The sequence below is a fragment of the Mirounga leonina genome, unplaced genomic scaffold (genome assembly GCF_011800145.1).
Source record: "Mirounga leonina isolate KUSES-001 unplaced genomic scaffold, KU_Mleo_1.0 Mir_82, whole genome shotgun sequence".
Classification (NCBI taxonomy): Eukaryota; Metazoa; Chordata; class Mammalia; order Carnivora; family Phocidae; genus Mirounga; species Mirounga leonina.
This window is the reverse complement of record NW_023270825.1, coordinates 39,755,186-39,775,769: the sequence shown is the minus strand read 5'-3', so window position 1 is coordinate 39,775,769 and position 20,584 is coordinate 39,755,186. Positions and strand designations below refer to the sequence as shown.

General features: G+C 41.2%; 1 long non-coding RNA gene across 1 annotated transcript; it reads left to right on the top strand.

The window, feature by feature from the left end:
* LOC118002175 lies at positions 1-20,374 on the top strand. Its single transcript, XR_004676972.1, has 6 exons — positions 1-938; positions 1,401-1,514; positions 6,023-6,646; positions 6,773-6,850; positions 12,922-13,117; positions 18,303-20,374. It is a non-coding gene; the product is annotated as an uncharacterized LOC118002175 (long non-coding RNA).
* Positions 20,375-20,584: the final 210 nt, after the last annotated feature.

The following is a 20,584-nucleotide window of genomic DNA, read 5'->3' as shown; positions in this document are numbered from 1 at the left end:
CATGACCCTGAGATCAAGACCTGAGCTGAGATCAAGAGTCAGATGCTTAACAGACTGAGCCACCCAGGCATTCCTACCATTATATGTTTTAAGGATTAAACAACATAATATATTTTAAATGTTCATCACAATGTCTAAAACAGGAGCGTTCAATAAAATGTTGGTTTCAAGTGCTTTGGTTGGAATATAGGTAGGTACAGAGGAGCAGAAAGTAGGTTGGATCCATAAGGCAGTGAGCTTTGATGGGGGATGAATGTAGAACTTAAATCCCTAAGCAAAAAGAAATTGCAAAGATTTTGGAGTAGGGAAGCACCATCATTGGACCTGGGCTTGGGCAGAGCATGTAGAATGGGATAAAATCTACTCTTTAGATCGCTGTTGCCATAGTCCTAGGGAAAGGTAATGAGGACCTGAGATAAGGCAGGAGGTATAGAAATTTAAATGCATTAATTAGAAAGGCTGGTTATATGGAATATAGCAACTGCCTACATTTTGGAGGCAAAAGAGAAGCCAGTATTTTTGAGCCTGTGTCCCTGAGTCAATAGTAATGCTGTTAACCAGGAAGAATACATTCAGAGGAGAGCTCTGAGGAGTTCAAGGTACACATGAGACACTAGGGCAAAGGTGACAGGCAGACAAGTAGAACAGGGACTGGGGCACGGAAGAGAAGGGCAAGCGAGAGTTCCTGGAGCTCCCTGCCAGGGACGATTGATGGAAGTGAGGGTGTGGGTGACAGATCTTCACAGAAGAGTTAAGATTGCCATAGAGAAGAAGAGAAAGCAACGAGAGAGATGAAACCAGTCCTGTGTGTCTGGAGAGGTTACCAACGGGAAAACCCTTCACAAGCTGTCGAGTACTGCAAAGACTCAAGCTGATGAGAAGCAGAGGAACGAACAGCTGCTGTGGAGAAGGTCACGGGAGTCCTTTCCTGAACCAAGGTACAATTGTGATTATTATTATTATTTGGATAGTTCTGATAAACAAATGAAATAATCACACTGCTAGTCCTTGGATCAGATGAGATAGCAAAGGATTCCTTAAACCAAGCTATTTTTTTTTAACAAAATAATTGTTCCTGTATGCTTCAAATAACTGTGTTCATCATTCTAACTGCTTCTTGAGTCTGCAGTTTAGCCATGTGTCCAAATTAAGTCATGATGCTCGGTGGCTTTTATGACAAGGCATTAGTATAGGATTCAGTGGTTCTATCCACCGTCCCTTTCTTTGTTGGAGACAACTTCCAGAATAAACTCATTTTTTTTCCATCACATGTTTTGTATCAAGTCTTTGAAGCATAAACACTTCCACGTTTTAAAGTTTGTAACCAGTCAAAGGATGATGGCTTATTGGTGGCATCCGCCTCTTAAGTTATAGTGAAATCTTACTTGATGTCTCCCCAGATGTTCATTTGGGAGGTCAGACCCTGAGGCTGGAGGAAGTCAGGGACCATAATGACAGGAGGTCAAGCACTCAACACCTGTAATCACAATGGTTTCTCCCAAGGATCTTGAGAGGTAATTACTCTATCTCTAATTTTCAGACAAGGAAACTGTGACTACAAAAAGTTAAAGTTGACCAAGGTCAACATCTAGTAAGTGGCCAAGCTGGAAATTGAACCTCTGTTTATCTAGCTCAAGTGTTTTTTTCTACTACATAACGTCTGTCAGACGTGTTGAAGATTTCTACAGTGTTTGCTGGGGTCCCTGACGCAGCAATACTCAGATTCTTCAGGTGATGGAGTAGCTGCAGTTCATGGATATTGAATTGTTTCCCCCTGAAATCATTCAGGATTTTACCATTTGATGCTACATTCACCATTCCATGTGTTTTTCTGGATACATTTTATTTTCAAAAGCCTCTATAACTGAATTAAATCTATACCTATTTCAGGTTAATTTTATTTTCTATGCCTTTCTTAGATAAATCTGTGATGAGAGAAGGGTTAAAATAAATCTCATCAATGGAAAAATGAGTCTTAGATATAACTTATTACATAAATGCCTTTGATAATCAGGATTGCAGAAATGAAAAAGATGAATTTGAAAATACTTAGCCTCAATAAAGCTCTATTCTAAACATGGAAGAATTACTAATAGTCGTATATTTCAGTTTCTTAAGAATATAAGAACACTTTGTACAAAATATATGACAGATCAGAGCAAACTAAGAATTCATGTGTAAATTAAATTAGGAATTTAATACCTTTTATGCTTCCCCCAAACAATACTCTAAGAAAGTCTCACTTGGCTCTAGGGAAGTAAATACACAGTAAAGCATGCTTAGTGAGGTCTGCAATTTTACTAAAATAAATAAATCACTACTTGGCAACATTAAGGGGAAACAGTAATTTATAGGGCTGCAGTAAATACAAGTTTTTAAAATTATGGTCTGTCTTAGGGGAAAACTACCCCCATACAATGCATTTACAAGAAAAAAAATTGGAAAGGTTCAGAAGCCTGGGCACTTAGTATATTTTGCAGTGGCATAATATTTTATTGCCATCATTATTTGCCTAAGTTAAAGTGCTTATCAGACTTGATCTCAGCCCTAAGAAAAAGTAAAGTAAAAAAAAAAGTGGCATTCAAAGGAGACCTACCTCATTAAAACAACATTCCTGATCTTCATATTTGAGGTGTTCTAAAGTTTTCTAAGCTCTTTATCATACTTCTCAAAAAACAGTTCCTTGCCTGAAATAAAAAATTAAACTATACAGATTTATAAGCCATTTGACAATGGTAATTTGTAAATTAGGTTGGGCCTAAAGATGAACCACCGTGTTTTATTAAGATTAAAACTAGTGTCCAGTCGCTGTGGGGGATTTTCTTCTCTCTGGCCAGAGCATATTTGAAAATGTTTCCTGTTATGGCTTTAGTTACAGAGAGTTAAATACAGAGCACCCCCCGTGAGCTCACATAGAGTTGTGTGTTTCTGTACATCACCCCCGCATGAGCTTCATTTCATTTCTTACCAACCTAGGCCCAGGGTCATCCATATTAAACCCTCTCTTGCTGATACCCACATCTCCCTTGAGCTCCAGGCAAACTTCTTCCTTGGATTAACCCATTGTCTGACTTTTCAATGCCTTACAAAGTGCTGCTATGCCCTGATAATATAAAACAAAGAACACACCCAGTCATGTGGATTAGAGCCCCCTCAAATTCCAGTTCCCTGAGTGCCCCTCTTCCCCCGCCCTCAGCTCTGTCCTACAGGCTGCCTTTGGCCAACCCTCTCTTCCCTCCTCTTCAGAGACTATTGCAAACCTCCTTCTCCTCCTCCCTCAGACCCCATCAATTCCCCACATCCTGGGCTCTCAGCACGTCCTGACTCAAAAGTTTATCTACTTCTCACCCACCTTCATTCCTTTCCTTTCTCGGGATTCTTGCTCCATTACTATCGCTCTGGTCTGGAGTTCTCTCTCTCTTTCTTGGTTGAGTCTTTTCCTTACCAGACACAGACTCTTCTGGATCCCCTAGCACCTCCCTGGTCCACTCCTTGGGCTGAAAGCCCTTGAAATGTAGGTGGTTTCAGGTTCTTTCCAAAGCTGTCTTCTTCATAACTCTTTATACTTTCCTTGGGTATTCATATTCACCCTACACCAGTCAGGGTCCAGTCAGGAGATGGAACCACGCCAGTTATTTTAACCATGAGAAATTAATATAAAGAATTGTTAACTAGGCATAAAGTTGTTAACTAGGAAACTGTAAGGGTGAAAAGAGAATCCTAAGATATGGCAGAGATATGGCACCCACAGGAAGCAACTCCACCTCTAGGGCGGAAGGAACAAAGGGAGAGGTTGGGCGGAAGGAACAAAGGGAGAGGTTGGATTTATTAAAACTAAGAGAAAGTTCCTGTGGGGTGGGACCCAGACCTGGTGCGGTGGGGCAGGGGGGTAGGTGCAGGGATGGAGGGTATAGCCGGGCGTTGGAGGGTCTCTAAGTAGGGATAAGAAGAAGATCCTTGTGCAGGTGTTAAACAAGCTGCACACTGGATCCTGAAATGAACAGTTGCTGGAGTGAGGAAGTGAGGTCAAGCGTGCTCATACCCTCTCCTTGCTCCAGTTCGGAGCCTCCCTCCATTGGCAGAGATTAAGAAGGAGGCAACAGGCAAAAGAGAAATGTGATTTTCCCAGTCCCATCTCTAGCATCTGAACATGATCATAGAGAGTGAATTTGGATGGAGAGATAGAAATTGGCACAACCCCATAGCCTCAAAAACTACAGGAGAATTCAAAAAGCTATTTCCCTCACCCAAGCCTTGCCCTTGTGCCCCAGACTCATTCAGTCAACACCCTGTTGGAGTATTTACTTGAATGCCCCATAGTTACTTCAAAGTCACCATACTCTAAATTGCTCTCATTCTCCTCCCAGGCCTGTCCCCTTCTTCCACCCTGCCTTCTCCAGCTGAATAAATACCACCATCACGTATATGTGGAATACATAAATGTTACTTTACCATTGACACCCCTGTCCTTCACCTTCCACACTGAATCAGTCATCAGAGTACTCCCACTTCCCTTAACATTCCTCAGGGCCATTCCTTCCTTCCTCCCCATCGCCACTCTCTTAGTCTATACCTTCATCATTTCTTACAGGATTAAGGCATAGTCTTTTAACTACTCTCGCTATCAAAATTAAATTCTTTTTGGCCTGACTTAGAAAGCTCTCCGGTCTTAATTCCTATTTCTGCTTCAACCCCGCAACCACCCCCACTCCCTTGATGAGTTCAACCAAAATTCAATGACACGAGCACCCTGCCCCACTTAGTTTTCCTTGACCTTGCAATATTCTCCCTTGCCTCTGCATATTTGCATATCCCATTTCCCATTCTGGGTTAATCTTTCCATTTCCCACCTCTGACTCTTCTTCCCCTTTCCAGCTCCTTCCCGTCCTCCAGGACTGAGCACAAGCTTTGACTCCTAGGAGAATTCTCTCCATCTCAGCCCCCATACCTAGTCCATCTGTTAGTGTCGCTCCCACACGCCCCCATAGCCCTTTCTGGAATTCTTCTTGGCGGTATTGCTGAGCAGTTTAGCATGGAGCCAAACCCTATGTTCAAGTCCCAGCACTCCAGCTTGCTGTCCGTGTGACTTTGGGAACATTATTTAACCTTTACCACCCCTCAGTTCCCATGTATGTAAATGGGGGCTCATGATAGTACCCTCCTAATAGGTGGCTCTGCAGACTAATTGGGATATTTGTCAATGCCCCATCCAAGTTTTTAATCAATCTTTTCAAGGTGTCTCTCTCACTTTTCTGGCTGCTGGTACAGCAGATGATTTTGAAGCCAGGACACAAATTGAGAGAATGCTGCTTTAGAACAACACTGCTCTTCCGCTGAAACTCGTAGCCACATTGATTTTGGAATAGCCAGGACCAGACAGATATGATAATTGCCTTGATTCCATAGTTATCTGGGGATGGGCTCAAGTCTCACATTTTTCTGAGGCACCAGGTCCTCCTACTTCCTCTAGGAAAAAGGGGGAATGCTTTACCAGCCCTGGATCCTCTGGCTGGCGTTAAAGTGAGTTTGGTGGGAATGACATTAACGTTTTCATGGGAATGATGGAATTGGCCGGCACCCTGTGTCTGCCTTCCAGTTTTGCTGGGGTACCGACTGGGCCCGGGGAGGGGAATCCAATGAAGCATGAGTGAATGCAGTACGAGAGTTTCCCCAGGGTCCAGTCAGCCAGCAGGCCTCTGTTCTCCCTTGCTGCAAACACTCCTCCTAAACATTTACTTGTGTTTTCAAACCCAAGGTCCGATGGGAACATAAAATATATTATTCCAAAAGACATAACTCCCCCAACTAACTCCTTCTGCCACACACGGAGAGAAAGAAAACCACACGCAAGCCAACAGCATGGAACTTCTCCAGCGAGCCTTCTGACCACCATGTTTGAAGGCCTCAAATATAGCCGTGGGGACCACAATATTTGGGGAGGTACATGTGCAGAAGGAAGACACACATGAATCTGTTTTGTTTTGATTTTCTTTTCACCAGACCTATCCTTGACTTTTCACAGATTTCCCAGCAGAAGAATTGAGATGGATGATAATACGGGAGAAAAATGTTCCACTGTGGCCAGCTCGTGTTCTTTTGGAGAGCTGTTTGCACACATGTCGAGAGGCCGCCAAGAGCCCCAGTTGGCTCACATAGTGGGTGGGGAGGTCACGCCGCTCCCTGGGACCTGGGATGGAGTGACCTCTGTCTTTCGATCCCCCCCGGGGAGGATGCAGCTTACGCTGGCTCATGTCCTGCCACAGGCTGTCACCTCAGATGGCCTCACTGAGGCCAGCTGGAGTTACCAGCAAGTTCGCGTCAGCCTGGTTCCATAATGCCCTCGCGTGTCTCCCCTCGGGGGGTGCAGACTGACACTGCCACCACGGGGCTGTGGAAACTACTAGGAAAAGTGAAGTAGAGATACCTTTTTTTTTTTTTTTAGATAACACTTTTTTGACCTCGCTCACAAAGTCTCTCCTTAATGAGAAAGCAAGAGGGTCTGAGTATGGGAAGAAAAGGCTAAAATACTAGTGTCTCCAGGGGAATTTTCCTCCAGAAGAATTCAAGATCACAGTGGGACTCATGCTCCCTGGGAACAGTTTATTTTCTAATAATGAACCTATAGAATCACAAAATCGGACCGTATGTAAGCATTTTGCATGTATTCGTCATCACTCCTAGATGTTACAAGTATATTATATTTACATCTAAGGTATTACAACCAAATGATGAGAGCCTTTACTTCTTTTTGCTTCTTATTCTTCCACACCAGAGTCCCTCCTGACTGACGTGTGGAAGGATAATGGACATGCTGGTCCTACGTGAAAGGAAACTGTGGTCCAGACTTCAGGTGAGAGAGGTTTTAGCCATTTTTAAATTAGTAGGAGATAATTTTCATTTTTAAAAATTAGAGTCAGTTTGCATTCATTCACTGTAAGGAAGTAACACAGTTAAAAAACACGTGCTGGCTTTTGAATGCATTTTTATATAGATGTAGTTGAGTCATTTATTTCTAATTCTGAATTTAGTTTTTGTCTAGGATTTTGGGTAGTCAAGTCATTTCCATATAAAATAATCTGCAAAATAGGTGAAGTTGACTTCATATCTTTTTAAGCAAAGAAAACCTTTTTAAAATGAAATATTGTGAGGCGCCTGGGTGGCTCAGATGGTTAAGCGTCTGCCTTCGGCTCAGGTCATGATCCCAGGGTCCTGGGTCGTGTCCCACATTGGGTTCCCAGCTCAGTGGGGAGTCTGCTTCTCCCTATCTCTCTGCCGCTTGTGCACTCTCTCTCTCTCTGTCTTTCAAATAAATCTTGAAAAATAAAATAAAATGAAATCTTGCTTACAACCCTAATATGTAAATAGGTTTAAAAACAACAGAATGGCGGGGCGCCTGGGTGGCTCAGTCATTAAGCGTCTGCCTTCCGCTCAGGTCATGATCCCAGGGTCCTGGGATCAAGCCCCACATCAGGCTCCCTGCTCGGAGGGGAGTCTGCTTCTCCCTCTCCCACTCCCCCTGCTTGTGCTCTCTCTAATTGCTGTCTCTCTGTCAAATAAATAAATAAAATCTTAAAAAAATAATAATAAATAAAAACAACAGAATGGCTTTGGCAGAAGCAGAGGTTACAACCGCTGAGCCTGGCTCTCTCGGCTGTCCTGTCCACCTCATAGTGACACCAAAGGCATGCGGGAAATAAACAAATGAGCACATGGGAAGATGTTCACCATCATTAAGCCATTGGGGAAATTCAAATTAAAACCACAATGAGGTATCAATACACACCTATCAGAATCATTAAATAAAAAAAGAGTGACAATACCAACTACTGGCAAGGGTAAAAAGAAACCAGATCACTCATGCCTTCCTGCTGGGAATATAAAATGATACAGCTACTCTGGGACGTAACTGGGCAGTTTCTTAAAAAAAAACTAAACAGGGCCCCTGGGTGGCTCAGTTGGTTAAGCGACTGCCTTCAGCTCAGGTCATGATCCCAGAGTCCTGGGATGGAGTCCCGCATCGGGCTCCCTGCTCTGCGGGGAGCCTGCTTCTCCCTCTCCCACTCCCCCTGCTTGTGTTCCCTCTCTCGCTGTGTCTCTCTCTGTCAAATAAATAAAATCTTTAAAAAAAAAAAAACTAAACATACAACTACTATACAACCTAACAGTTGCACTCCTGGGCATTTATCCCAGAGAAATGGCAACTTATGTTCACACAAAACCCTGCTCACAAATGTTCCTATGAGCTCTGTTTGTAATAGCCCCCAAATAGAAACAACCTAGGCGTCTTTCAACAGATGAATAGTTAACCAAACTATGATATATCCATACTACAGAATACTACTCATCAATAAAAAGGAAACAATTATTAATATATGCAACAACCTGGATCAATCACCAGAAAATTATGCTGTGTAGAGAAAGGCAATCCCAAAAGGTTACTTACTGTATGATTCTATTTATATAACATTCTTAAAATGACAGAATTATAAAAATGGAGAACAGGTTAGTAGTTGCCAGAGGTTAAGAATGTGGGAGGGAGATGGATATAGCTATAGAAGGACAACATGGGGGCACCTGGGTGGCTCAGTTGGCTAAGCGTCCAACTCTTGATTTCTGCTCAGGTCATGATCTCAGGGTGGTGAGATCGAGCTCTGCATTGGGCTCCACGCTCAGTGTGGGGTCTGCTTGCAGTTCTCTCCCTCCCCCTCTGCCTCTCCTCCTCCTCTCTTTCTCTCTCTCTGAAATAAATAAATAAAATCTTAAAAAAGAAAAAGGAAGGACAACATGAAGGCATCTGATGGTGATGAAAATGTCCTGTATATTGTCTGTATCAGCATCAGTATCCCGATTTTAATATGGTACTATAGTTTTGCAAGATGTTGCTGTAGAAAAAACTAGGTAAAAGGTACATGGGATCTGTCTATTATTTCTTACAACCACATGGGAATCTACAGTTTCCTTAGAATTAAGTTTAATAGTAATTTTTAAAAACTACCAGAAAGGTTAATCTCTCTAAATACTGTATCTGTGATTCTGAGTTACTCCATACAGCTATGACTTGGATGTCCCTTGCCATGGTTTTACCCTGTTCAGAACTGATGCAGATATCACTCTGGAGGGGGTCATGATGCCCTCTCAGGCAAATGCCAGGCTCCAGGTTGAGCTCAACTTTCCTCCTTTCCAGTTGAGTCAAAAACACTTACTTGTGTTGATATCATGAATCAACACAGGATTCAGTGCTAAAAATGAACCAGCTGTTTTTAAAGCCCCTATCTTCTCTTAACTGCATAGATATTCAGGTGCAAAGGCAGTGAAAGTAAATGAGATAAATAATATCAACGAGAGATGATTGGTTGGTTGGTTGGTGGCATGTACCCGCCCAACTCCAAAATACATATTATGTACTGTGCTAGGCTGCATTATGGCCCCCCAAATCGTTCCATGTCCTAATCGCTGGAACCTGTGACTATGTTAGCCTTACATGGCAAAGGGACTTTGCAGATAACGTAAGGCTTTTGAGATGAGGAGATGCTGGGTTATCTGTGTAGGCCCAGATAAGACTCACAAGAGTCTTTACAAAAGGGAGGAAAGAGGTCAGAGAGAAGGCAATGTGACGTTGGAAGCAGAGATTAGAATGATGTGGCCCTAACCCAAGGAATGCTAGAAGCCTCAAAAAGCTAGAAGGGGCAAGGGGTGGATTCTTTTCTGAAGCTTCCAGAAGGAAGCAGCCTCCAGACACCTTGATTTTAGCCCTCTAAGACTCATTTTTAGACTTCTGACCTCCAAACTCTAAGTAAAGAATAAATGTGTGTTGTGTTGAGCCACTAAATTTGTGGTGATTTGTTAAAAACAGCAACAGGAAATTAGTACATATACCATAAAGCTGTTAAATTAAGAGAGGAGAAAATAGGGGTGCCTGCTGGCTGAATTGGTAGAGCATGCAACTCTTGATCTCAGGGTTGTGAGTTCAAGCCCCACACTGGGTCGAGAGATTACTTAAAAATAAGAAATCTTTTAAAAGAGAGAGAGAGAGGAGAAAATAGAAAAAGCAAGAGATTATTCTATTTAATTTTATTGAAATATTAATTTATAGGCAAGATTTTCTTTTTATAAACTGCATGTAGACAGTATACTTGAAAACTTACAAAACAAAACCTCAATCAACTCCCACAGCAAGACATTGGATCATCTCTAATAATAAAATTTTTTGAACTCTGCTAGTAAACAAGCCCATATTAGGAATTATTTTAAAAATTGTATTTGGCATTTCTATCACTTGTCTTAGCCTCAGTAAGAGTTGAGCTCAATATTCTCCCTTTTTTGTATTTCCATTTTGGAAAATCAGGAGTCATGTAAGTTACAGTAAAATTATTTAGGACTGTCCATGCATTTCTCTGTTCTTCCCCTGTTTCATATTTTGGAGGCAGCTTTACATTCTCTAGCATCACTCCCTTTACCATTAAATCACCATCATTCATTTATTCATTCAATGGGCAATTACTGACATATTACACATATATACATATATACACACACACACACATATATATAAGTATACATACATATCGTTCATATAGAGAGAGAATTAAATTATTCCCTTTATAGTAGATATGTTGAAACAGTGAAGATTCTGTTTGTCAAAAAGATGAATCTCAGAACACGACCTCATGTCCTAGAAAGATTCTTTAGGACATTATTATTTTTTTTTTTAAGACTTTATTTATTTACTTGCCAGAGAGAGAGAGAGAGCACAGCAGGGGAAGCAGGGGGAGCGGCAGGCAGAGGGAGAAGCAGGCTCCTCACTGAGCAGGGAGCCCAATGTGGGACTCTGTCGATCCCAAGACCCTGGGATCATGACCTGAGCTGAAGGCAGATGCTTAAACGACTGGGCCACCCAGGCACCCCTCTTTAGAACATTACTAAACAGTGGTTTGAGAGCATTTAGGAAAGAGACCGTAATCCAGGAGTCAGCAAAATGTTTTCCTGGTGGCTTCTAGCATGACTAACCAGATGGAGTAGGCATTCACCTAATATAGGAGCTTCTGAAAAGTGCTGTTGTCCCAATATACTCCACACCCCACAGGCTCCAACTGGTATGAGACTCTGTTTCCCACAGAGTACTTAGGAATATGTGAATGCCTTGCTTAGAAAAAATGTTCTTGCCAAGCTTATATAGGTATGACTTAAAAATTAATCACAGTATACTTTGTAAATTTGCCACACTGGTTTACAAACCACAGCATAGCAAGGATAGCCCTACAGAATCCTTCTAGAGCATCTACTGAAACATTCCCAGGGAACGGGACCCTCTCTCTCTCTCTTCAACCTATTCATTAGACATTTCGTTTACATACAGCTAAATTCTGCCTCTGTTTAACATCAACTCTTTGTTCACCTATAAATAACAAATAAAATTCTGTCTCTCTATTCTAAGACTTAAAGATAGCTATCAGCTCCTCCTGCCTAAATCTTCCTTTTCCCAAGTTATCAATCATTAGGGAGATGCAAATCAAAACCACCATGAGATACTACTTTAAACCTATTAGAGAGGCTAATATTAAAAACAAACAAACCAATAATCCATAACAAGCATTGATGAGAATGTGGAGAACCCTAATGCACTGTTGGTAGAAATGTAAAATGGCAGCCAACTTTGGAGAAGTTTGGCAGCTCCTCAAAGTGTTAAACATAGACTTACCATTTAACCTGACATTTCACTACAAGGTATATACCCACGAGAAATGAAAACATAATGTCCACACAAAACCTATACATAATGTTCATAGCAGCATTCATTATTCAGAGTAGCTAAAAGAAACCCCAACCTACTCATTAACTGATGAATGAATAAACAAAGTACAGTATATCTATACAACGGAATATCATTCAGCAATAAAGAGAATAAAACAGTAAAAAGAATGAAATGCTGACACATCCTACAACATGGGTGAACTCCGAAAACAAGGTTCATTAATATGCATGAAAGAAGCCAGTCACAAAAACCATATATTGTATGATTCCATTTATACGGAATGTCCACAATAGGCCAACCCATGGAGACAGAAAGTAGATTAGTGGTTGCCAGGGGCTGGGAGGAGAGGGGAAAGGGAATTGACTGCTGGAGACCATGGAGATTCTTTTTTGGGTGATGAAAACATTCTAAAGTCAGATGTGATAATGGTTAACAAACAAGTCTGTGAATATACTAAAACTGGCTGAATTACATACTTTAAAGGGTGAATCATATGCATGTGAATGATATCTCAATTAAGCTGTTATAAAAAAACATAGATTCTGAACAACTTTTACAATTCTGCTTTATAATTTACTATCTCTCAGGCCTCACTGACATCAATATAGCTGTGAAATGAACTTTTCAAGACATCGAATGTAGAATCTCCCATTTAGAAAAATAAAATTTCAACAAAACAATTTTTAATAAATTCTGAAATTTGTCATATTAGACACATTAAACCAAACTATTGAAAGCATGAGGTTGAAAAATAATAAACTTTAGGCTTAAAAATGTGTGTCATGACTACAAAGCATAGTTGAAACATTTTTTTTGATAAATTAAAAACGTGAAAAAGTAAAAGCATATCATCATTGGTGTTTATATAATTAACCTCAGATGTTATGAAAAGAACTAAAGCAGTTTGTTTGATTTGGCTGAACATACATTAATTACTTAAAAATAAAGCATAGCCTTTAAAATAAGCATGTTTAGAATGTCTGTCCAGTGATTTAGAATTAACAAATATTATTCTGTTGCTTAATCTTTCTATTTGTTTTATTGAGGTTGGCTAAATTAGTTAACATAAACTCAAACACAGCATATTTCCAGCATTTTGATAAAATGTTTCACAAACATATACTTTTCTACATATGTTTAAAATAGCTCTCTTACATTGTATTTCCCAGGAAAAAGATATAGTGACAGAAATTTGCATACAGGAAGTTTATTGTAAAGTGGTCTCAGGAATAAAAATTGTGAGGAGTTAAAGAAGCAGGATTGGGCAAGAGAAGTTGAACTATGGGGAAATTGCAAGGAAGTCTTCAGCAGATCCCACAGAAGCTCGGGAGCTTGGATAGTCCTTCAGCATTGTCCCAAATTCAGGTAAGAGGACTGGATTTTTGTACTCCCACATAGACCAGCTACTGGGTTTGGGCTGCTTCTGGAGAGTGGGTACAACCTTAGGTGAAGCAATTCTTTTCCCCTGAGGGCAGTTCTTGGGGAGGGATTAGCTATGAGCCATCAACAGGTAATACTTCTGCAAGCTGGGGAAATGAGTGCCTTGCTCCAAAAGGGGGTATCCAGACAAGATACCACAGTTCACCCCTTGCATTGCTTGGATTCACCTGGATTCCATTGATTCCATCTGAGGACCATTTCTTCAGGATTCTGGTTGGTTTCTTTTCCTCAGGAAACGTACAAAGAAAAAGTTAGCCGGATGAAGTATGATCCTCACTATGGCAGTTAATCTCAGGACTGCAATGAATATTCAGCATCTCCCTTCCCTTTTAACAGCCTAAATTCTCCTCATCCTTGGCTAGAACTTCTGCTAGCTCCATTGGCTTACCTGCTTAGGTGACCCAGATCCTCATTACTGTATGATCCAAACTCCTGCTCACTATGCCCTCACCAAGGTCAAGTTGTGCACTTGCTCTTTTACTGTCAAATTAGGCAGGAGAATACTACAAAAGGTCCAGTAGATCACGTAGAACCGAACCTGTTCTTTCCTTCCCCGTTGTGTAACACAGTGCTGCCTCCCGCAGTGGTTGTTTGCAATGCAGCCCAAAAGCATAGCTAGCTTCCGCCATCTGGGGCACCTCACACTAAGGTTACTGATATTTCAGTGTATACTAAACAAACATCTATCTTCCAATTGCGCCCTCTATATCTTTTCAACGACACTTTGTCGACAACCAGAATGCCAGCACATTATTTTAGAAATGTTGAGAAGTGGAGAATCTGGGGCACAGTTGATTGAGCATCCAACTCTTGATTTTGGCTCAGGTCATGATCTTGGGGTGGTGGGATCAAGCCACGCATCAGGCTCCATGCTCAGCGGGGAGTCTACCTGAGATTCTGTCTCCATCGCCCTTTGCCCCTCCCCTCACTGATGCATGTGCTCTCTCTTTCTCTCTCTCTCCCTTTCTGTCTTTCTCTCAAATAAGTAAAAAAATATTTTTTAAAAAAGTGGAGAACCTGTTCAGGAGGAATGTACTCTCTCTCTTTCCCATGTTAGCTATGTTATTCCAGGATGAAGTTGGTCATATTAACTCTTTCTTCCAAAGGAGTATAGCCTAATTTTTAATGGACTGGTTGGGGGTGGGGGGAGGGAATTTCATTGCATGCTAACTATCTACCAAGTTCCCCACAATTAAGGTGGATATTTATTTAGACAAGATGCATCAAAAAAGTAAGGTATACAGACATCATCTCTGTCCATGCTATGCTGGTTTTCAAATATTTTATCTATCACACCTGCAGTTTGATCATTCAAAGGTAAAATGTGGATACATAAAGTTGATTAGTCTTTTTGGCAGCAAAGACAAAGAGCTAGTCTGGAATCTATTTAGAACTTATCTGACAGCATTGACCTCAAGTTCACCTCTGTTATCAATTTAAATGCTTGGGTACACAAGAGTATTTGATTTTTTTTTTTTTTTTGATAGGCTGTCAGGTTATCCACTTCATGTCAAATCCAGCATCCTGTGTTTAATTTCAAATTATATTTGTCCTGCATTTATCCCACTTAATGGTTTTTTAAAAAGCCGCGCTTGACTCTGACTTTTTTCCTTTACACATTTCTCAGGAAAATTTTGCAAATAGGCTGATAAAGTAGACTATATGGAAATGAACAAATATATTTTTATCAGCTCCTTTAAAATATGTAGACATGCAGTAATACAAAAACATTACCCCAATTAGGAAAGCAAGAGGAAAAATAAAGTTAAATTGGAGAATGTTTTTTGAAACAATGTTATAGTTTAATAGTCCAAAGTAGCTCAGTTCTATTTACTTAGGTTTATGGATAAACTTACAGAGCATGAGAGGAATAGTGTAAAAATAGAATGAACTAAGAATTTATCAGCAACCTCATTTACTTTATTTAATAAATGTTGTGGCTTCCCTCAATCTACATGCTCCGCAAGACAAAACAACAGTTTCCCTGCTTTCCATTAGGGTCTGAGAGCCTGGCACATGGCAGATGCTCAATAAATAGATGTCAAACTAATAAATGCATGAAGTTTTTATTGCTCATCGGACACCCCATAATTGCAGGCGACTTCTCTCCTCCCCTCTTTTTATCTTTTAAAAATGTTCTTTATCCCCTCCCCCTCCTCATCAGTCCCCTTCTCTGTCTTTGCTTTCACTAGGAAGGGATTTCTTCCCCTCCCTTCTTCTCCCTTCAAAGTAGGTCACAGGAAGAAATCTAGGAGACAGTCAGGAGGGAATGTTCAGTAGAGAACAGAAAGTTTACACATGATCACAGAGACTCCTCCTCCACTGTTTTTGCATTTTTGCCAAATTCAGAGAACCCTGAATTTACATAATTTTATTTAGTGTTTAAAAGGGCTGTTGTCCTGTCCTGTGGAGGCCTCACATAATTAAGACAAGAAATCCACAACTGAAAAACACTCCCATTCAGCCCTTGCCCCAATTTCTAAAAGAACCCGACCACTCCCATTTCCCAGAGACAGTCTTTGTGGGACAGTCATCTGTGTTAGGCTTAATATAAGACTCTAAGACTAACCTCCCATTTCCAAAACAAAAGTGGGAGAATCTTCCCTTTCCTCTAAAGAGGTGGGTCTGTATACAAGTTAATAGCAATCACGGTGAGCTTTGACACAATCACCTGTCCTTTCTCTGGGGACGACAGGAGAGGCGCTCCCAGCCATGCAGGGGACAGAGGTTGCAGGTTTTCACCACCACACGCATCCTGGGTGGCGTACTGGCAGAGGGAAGGGAGTGAAGTTATTAGGGCAGCCTGAGCATCCCCAAGGAAACCAGATTCTTCCACGTGCACAGGGGGCAACTGTGAGTCTCAATGAGTTCTTGACCACTTGGCTCAGGCTGACCTGAGAAAGGCCACTAGGTCTGCTCTGTCAGTAGGGCCAGCTAGGTGTGCTTGTGACCTTTTGGAAGAGTGACCAGACATTCGGAAGCTGGTTGCGTGGGCACCCAGTAATCATTAAAAAGTTATCACGGGAAGCCAATTTCACTCTTACATTTCAAACATAATATTGATGCTTAAATTCAACTGACTGGAAAAACAGAGACCCATCTGGCAGCAGAGGGGCTGATAAGGACAAGGAAGACAGCCTAATGCATATAAATCACTCTTTTTGTGAGCTCCCGGTTAAGACTACCCTCACTGCATTTCCTCTCATTTCCTCCTTCCTCCCAAACCTTCACCCCTATTCACCTCTCTCTCCACCCACCCGGGCTCTGGCTTCCAATACCAGTATTTCCAATACCAGTTGTGGTTCAGCTAGAAATTAGTGAAATAACATATGCCAATGATCTAACAAGGCACTCAAATGCTAGCTACGTCTAAAATCCCACTCTCTAAAGAAGAGTAAGATCTTAGAAGACTAAGACTCCTCAATTACAAACCTACTTCCATTTTCCATGTAAGGAAATTTGCCTTATTTCTCAGTTGCCTGACATTTTATTCACACATCATATGTTATAAATGATTTAAACACAAAGCTAATTGAACATGTATAGCACTAATCATATTTTAAGTTTTTTTTCCAGAGAATTGAGGCAAAAGAAAAAGTTTAACATCGTACAATGTTACATCTAGTTTTAATGTCGTACATTGAGAAAAATCTTAATTGTATAAATTATTGTGTATTTAGTCAAATAAACTTATGGCCATTTAGAAATGTTGCTACCAATATTTTAAGATATTACATCATCCAATAAGAAGTATTCACTAATTTTAAAGGGGGATATTAAAACAACGACATGGCCATATGTGTTATTAAGAAAAGAGCTACTAAACTGGTAATAATGAATGGTTTGCCATCCAAAGGAAATAAATTGAGCCAAAGTTTTTCTTATTTGACTTGGAAAGCCAAAGTTGAACCTATGTGACAACTGTTGGATCAAAGTAATAACTGAAGCATAAGAAAATTTCTTTTTTTTTTTTAAGATTTATTTATTTATTTATTTATTTATTTATTTAGTTGAGAGAGAGAATGAGCCAGGGGGAGGGGCAGAAGAAGCAGAGTCCCCCCTGCACAGGGAGCCTGACCTGGGGCTCAATCCTGGGATCATGACCTGAGCCAAAGGCAGATGCTTAACCAACTGAGCCACCCAGCACCCCTTAAATTCCTTTTTATTATAATTACCAATCTCCACCTTCTTCTCCTCTGTCTTGCTCTGTATACTCAGCTTAATTTAAATTGTGGACTTAACACGTGATACATTTTCCCTAGCTTTTCATAGCACTAAGATGATATGACTTTTTTTATATGAGAATGAGAATCGAACTGTAATCAATAAGAATGTAAATTCATTTAAAGATTGTGGGAGTTTAATGCATCAGATGGGCTGCTTTTGAAATGGTTGTACTCCCCACTCCCCCGGCGCCCCCGCCCACTTTGAAACCGTTGTACTTGATGATGGAGCCTCCTTGTGGGGAGTTAAGAGTATTTCAGGCTTTGTAACTACAGGTGAAATGCTGTTTAACATCCCCTCCCTGCTTCACAATGGGAGCGTGTGTCGTTGTGCTGTCAAGAAATTAGGTATTTGTGGGATTCCTGGGGGGCTCCGTCGGTTAAGAGTCTGCCTTCAGCTCAGGTCATGATCCCAGGGTCCTGGGATCGAGTCCCGCATCGGACTCCTTGCTCAGTATGGAGCCTGCTTCTCCCTCCGCCTGCCGCTCCCCCTGCTTGTTCTCTCTCCCCACCCCCTCTGACAAATAAATACATAAGAGCTTTAAAAAAAAAAAAAAAAAAAAAAAAAACTTAAAAAACGAAATTAGGTACTTGACTTGGGCCCCTGACATCCAGAAATGGGCAGAAGCTTAACACCCACCAGGGAGGAGTGAACGCTGCCATCTCTCCGTTAGTTTGTCTCTAGTCCCTGAAGCCACGGGTAAAGCAGGGTTAAAAATGTTTTCAGTGACACTGATTGTTAGGTTCCTCAAGAGAGAACAAGAGGATGGTTGTTTCCTTTAAGCTGGCCCATGTCCTGGGACCTTTGAGAACACAGTAGGCAGATTTTTCTCTTGGCCAAATGTCTACCATCCGTTATAGTCACCAGTGGTTCTTTTTTCCTGCAGAACACACAAAGTGAAGGAGTTGGGTCACAGTGACTGCAGGAGCTACAAATGCAGACCAACACTAGTGTTCTTCACAATCTGTCACCTCAAGAAGTATAGCAAGTTGTGCTGTGGCTTTCTAAAATGGTGCCTATTGCTTCATAAAAACCTAAATAGAACAAATATAATAAATTTTCTATTTACAAGACAGTTGCGCCTCAAGAAACTTTTCGGTGCATACTAAAACCTTGTTCAAAATACAGTGTTTCTATGCAGAATGGATTCGAGGTGTGGAATTACATAATGATCCATAGATTATCAGCTGTTTCAGCATCTGGCAGGATGTTTGAAAACCGTCTGGAATGAAGGACCATTCTTCATGGGACAGTATTCTGTTATGCTTTGCAGGACATCTAGCATTCCTAGACACCACTCACTACGTGCCAGTGACATTGTGACACCAAAAATGCTCCCACAAATTTCCAAAGTACCCCTTAGGGAGGAGTAAGACTCATTGATAAGAACGACTCTGTCTTCTCATCATGGCCTTCACTGTCAGATTCATGTTTTGTTTTGTTTATGTTGGAAAGGCCAAGATAATGAGAAGACAAGCCATAGACTGAGAAAGATATTTGCAAGAGATAAAGGATTGTTATCCAAAACAGACAAAGAACTTTTAAAAACTCAACTGTAATACAAGGCTTTTCTTTGCTGTTTCTTTCCCAGCTTCTCTCTGTTCAACCATCTGGCGAACGTTTTAGCTTGTATCTCTGATGAAGCTATTAGAGCCTTCTCTGAATTTTTTACCACCAAAACTCCATTGTTTTGAGAATGCCCTTAGACTTAAACTTCCCCACACTCTCTCTCTATTAAAGTTAGTTGCTCTGGGGAGAGCTTTAGCATTCTCTGTTTAAAGTCCTGTCTGTACCCCTAGCCAAAATACCTGAGCCAGAGCCCTGAGGCTGGGGGCAGGGACAGTGGCCCACTTCTTTTGGAGTGACACTGCACTTCAGGAGCAGGGCACTGCAGGTGGGCAGTAGCCTCTGGTCTTCTCAGCTTGTCTCTCCCAAGATGGAGTCTCCATCCTACAAATGAGCTGGGTGGAGGAAAATCATGACGCTGGTATTCCCAGCATGCCATCCCTAAGGTCAAGCATCTGCCCTATGGATGGGGGCTAGGTGGGCTACCCTCACCTGGAATTTAGCCTCTGCAACATGTAGCTGACAAGATGAGATATTCTCATGGCCGGTTCCTCCCAGGGAGATAACACAGTCCTCAACTGAAAGCTGGGAAAGAGGGAGCGGAGTTTCTGTCACACTGAGCTGGGAGCAGGGAGAGGGGGAGTGGATTATAATTCAAATGCCACTGACTCTTGCTCTTCTTATTGAATTACAGTAGATTTTCTCGAATAAATGTTTCTTCATTTGCTGTCTGCTGTTATGAATTTCCAGAGACTTCAAATGGCTGCTTTTTAAGTACTTTTGATCAGTTATACTTGTTTCACTGGGTAGTGGGTCCACAGAGATCCTCACTGCCATTCCACAAATGGAACTCCCCCTGTATACTTGATATATCATTTTGACTTATTGACCTAATGATATCAAAAATATCAAATAATCAAAAATATTTAAAAATAAGTTTTAAAAAGCAGCGAGAGACAGCATTATGGGTGTGGCACAACCCTCCATGATGCTGAGATGGAGTAATAATCTTTTGTGTTCAAAGAGGAGCTCTGGAGTGGTCCACAGCTAGAGCTGGGTCCTCCTGGATAATCATGCGGCAAACTTTGGATGTGACGACACTGATCGGTGGAGGCCAGTAAGGGATGGATGACCACTGAAGGTTGGTGTTTCCCAGTGCTTGGTGCTAAATAAGCCTCCAGAACCTAGATACTGCCATCTTAAGTGTCTGCTATGTGGCCAAATGGAGGATTGGGAAAAAACTGAATTGCATTAAAACGACAACTTTCTTGCACCATTAAATTTATAGACTAGGGTTTAGATCAGCTGTAAAAGTATAGGCAGGTTTTTTTTTTGGACAAGTTCGGCTGAAGGCAGGGAGCTGAGGGAGAGAAAAGGGAAGAAGGAATAGGAGAGGCTTTCGGGTTTGTTTGTTTTTTCCCTTGTAAGTGAGAGCTTATGGGCTCATGGGAGGGATTTGGTTTAACGAGAAAGACTAAGGATACCAGGGAAAGATCATTGATAGCATGAGATTCCTAAGGCTGGAGATGGCACTGGTTTCTTTACAATTGGAAAGACAGAGCTGAGGACTGGTATAAATCCAGTTTAGTTTGTAAGCTTTGA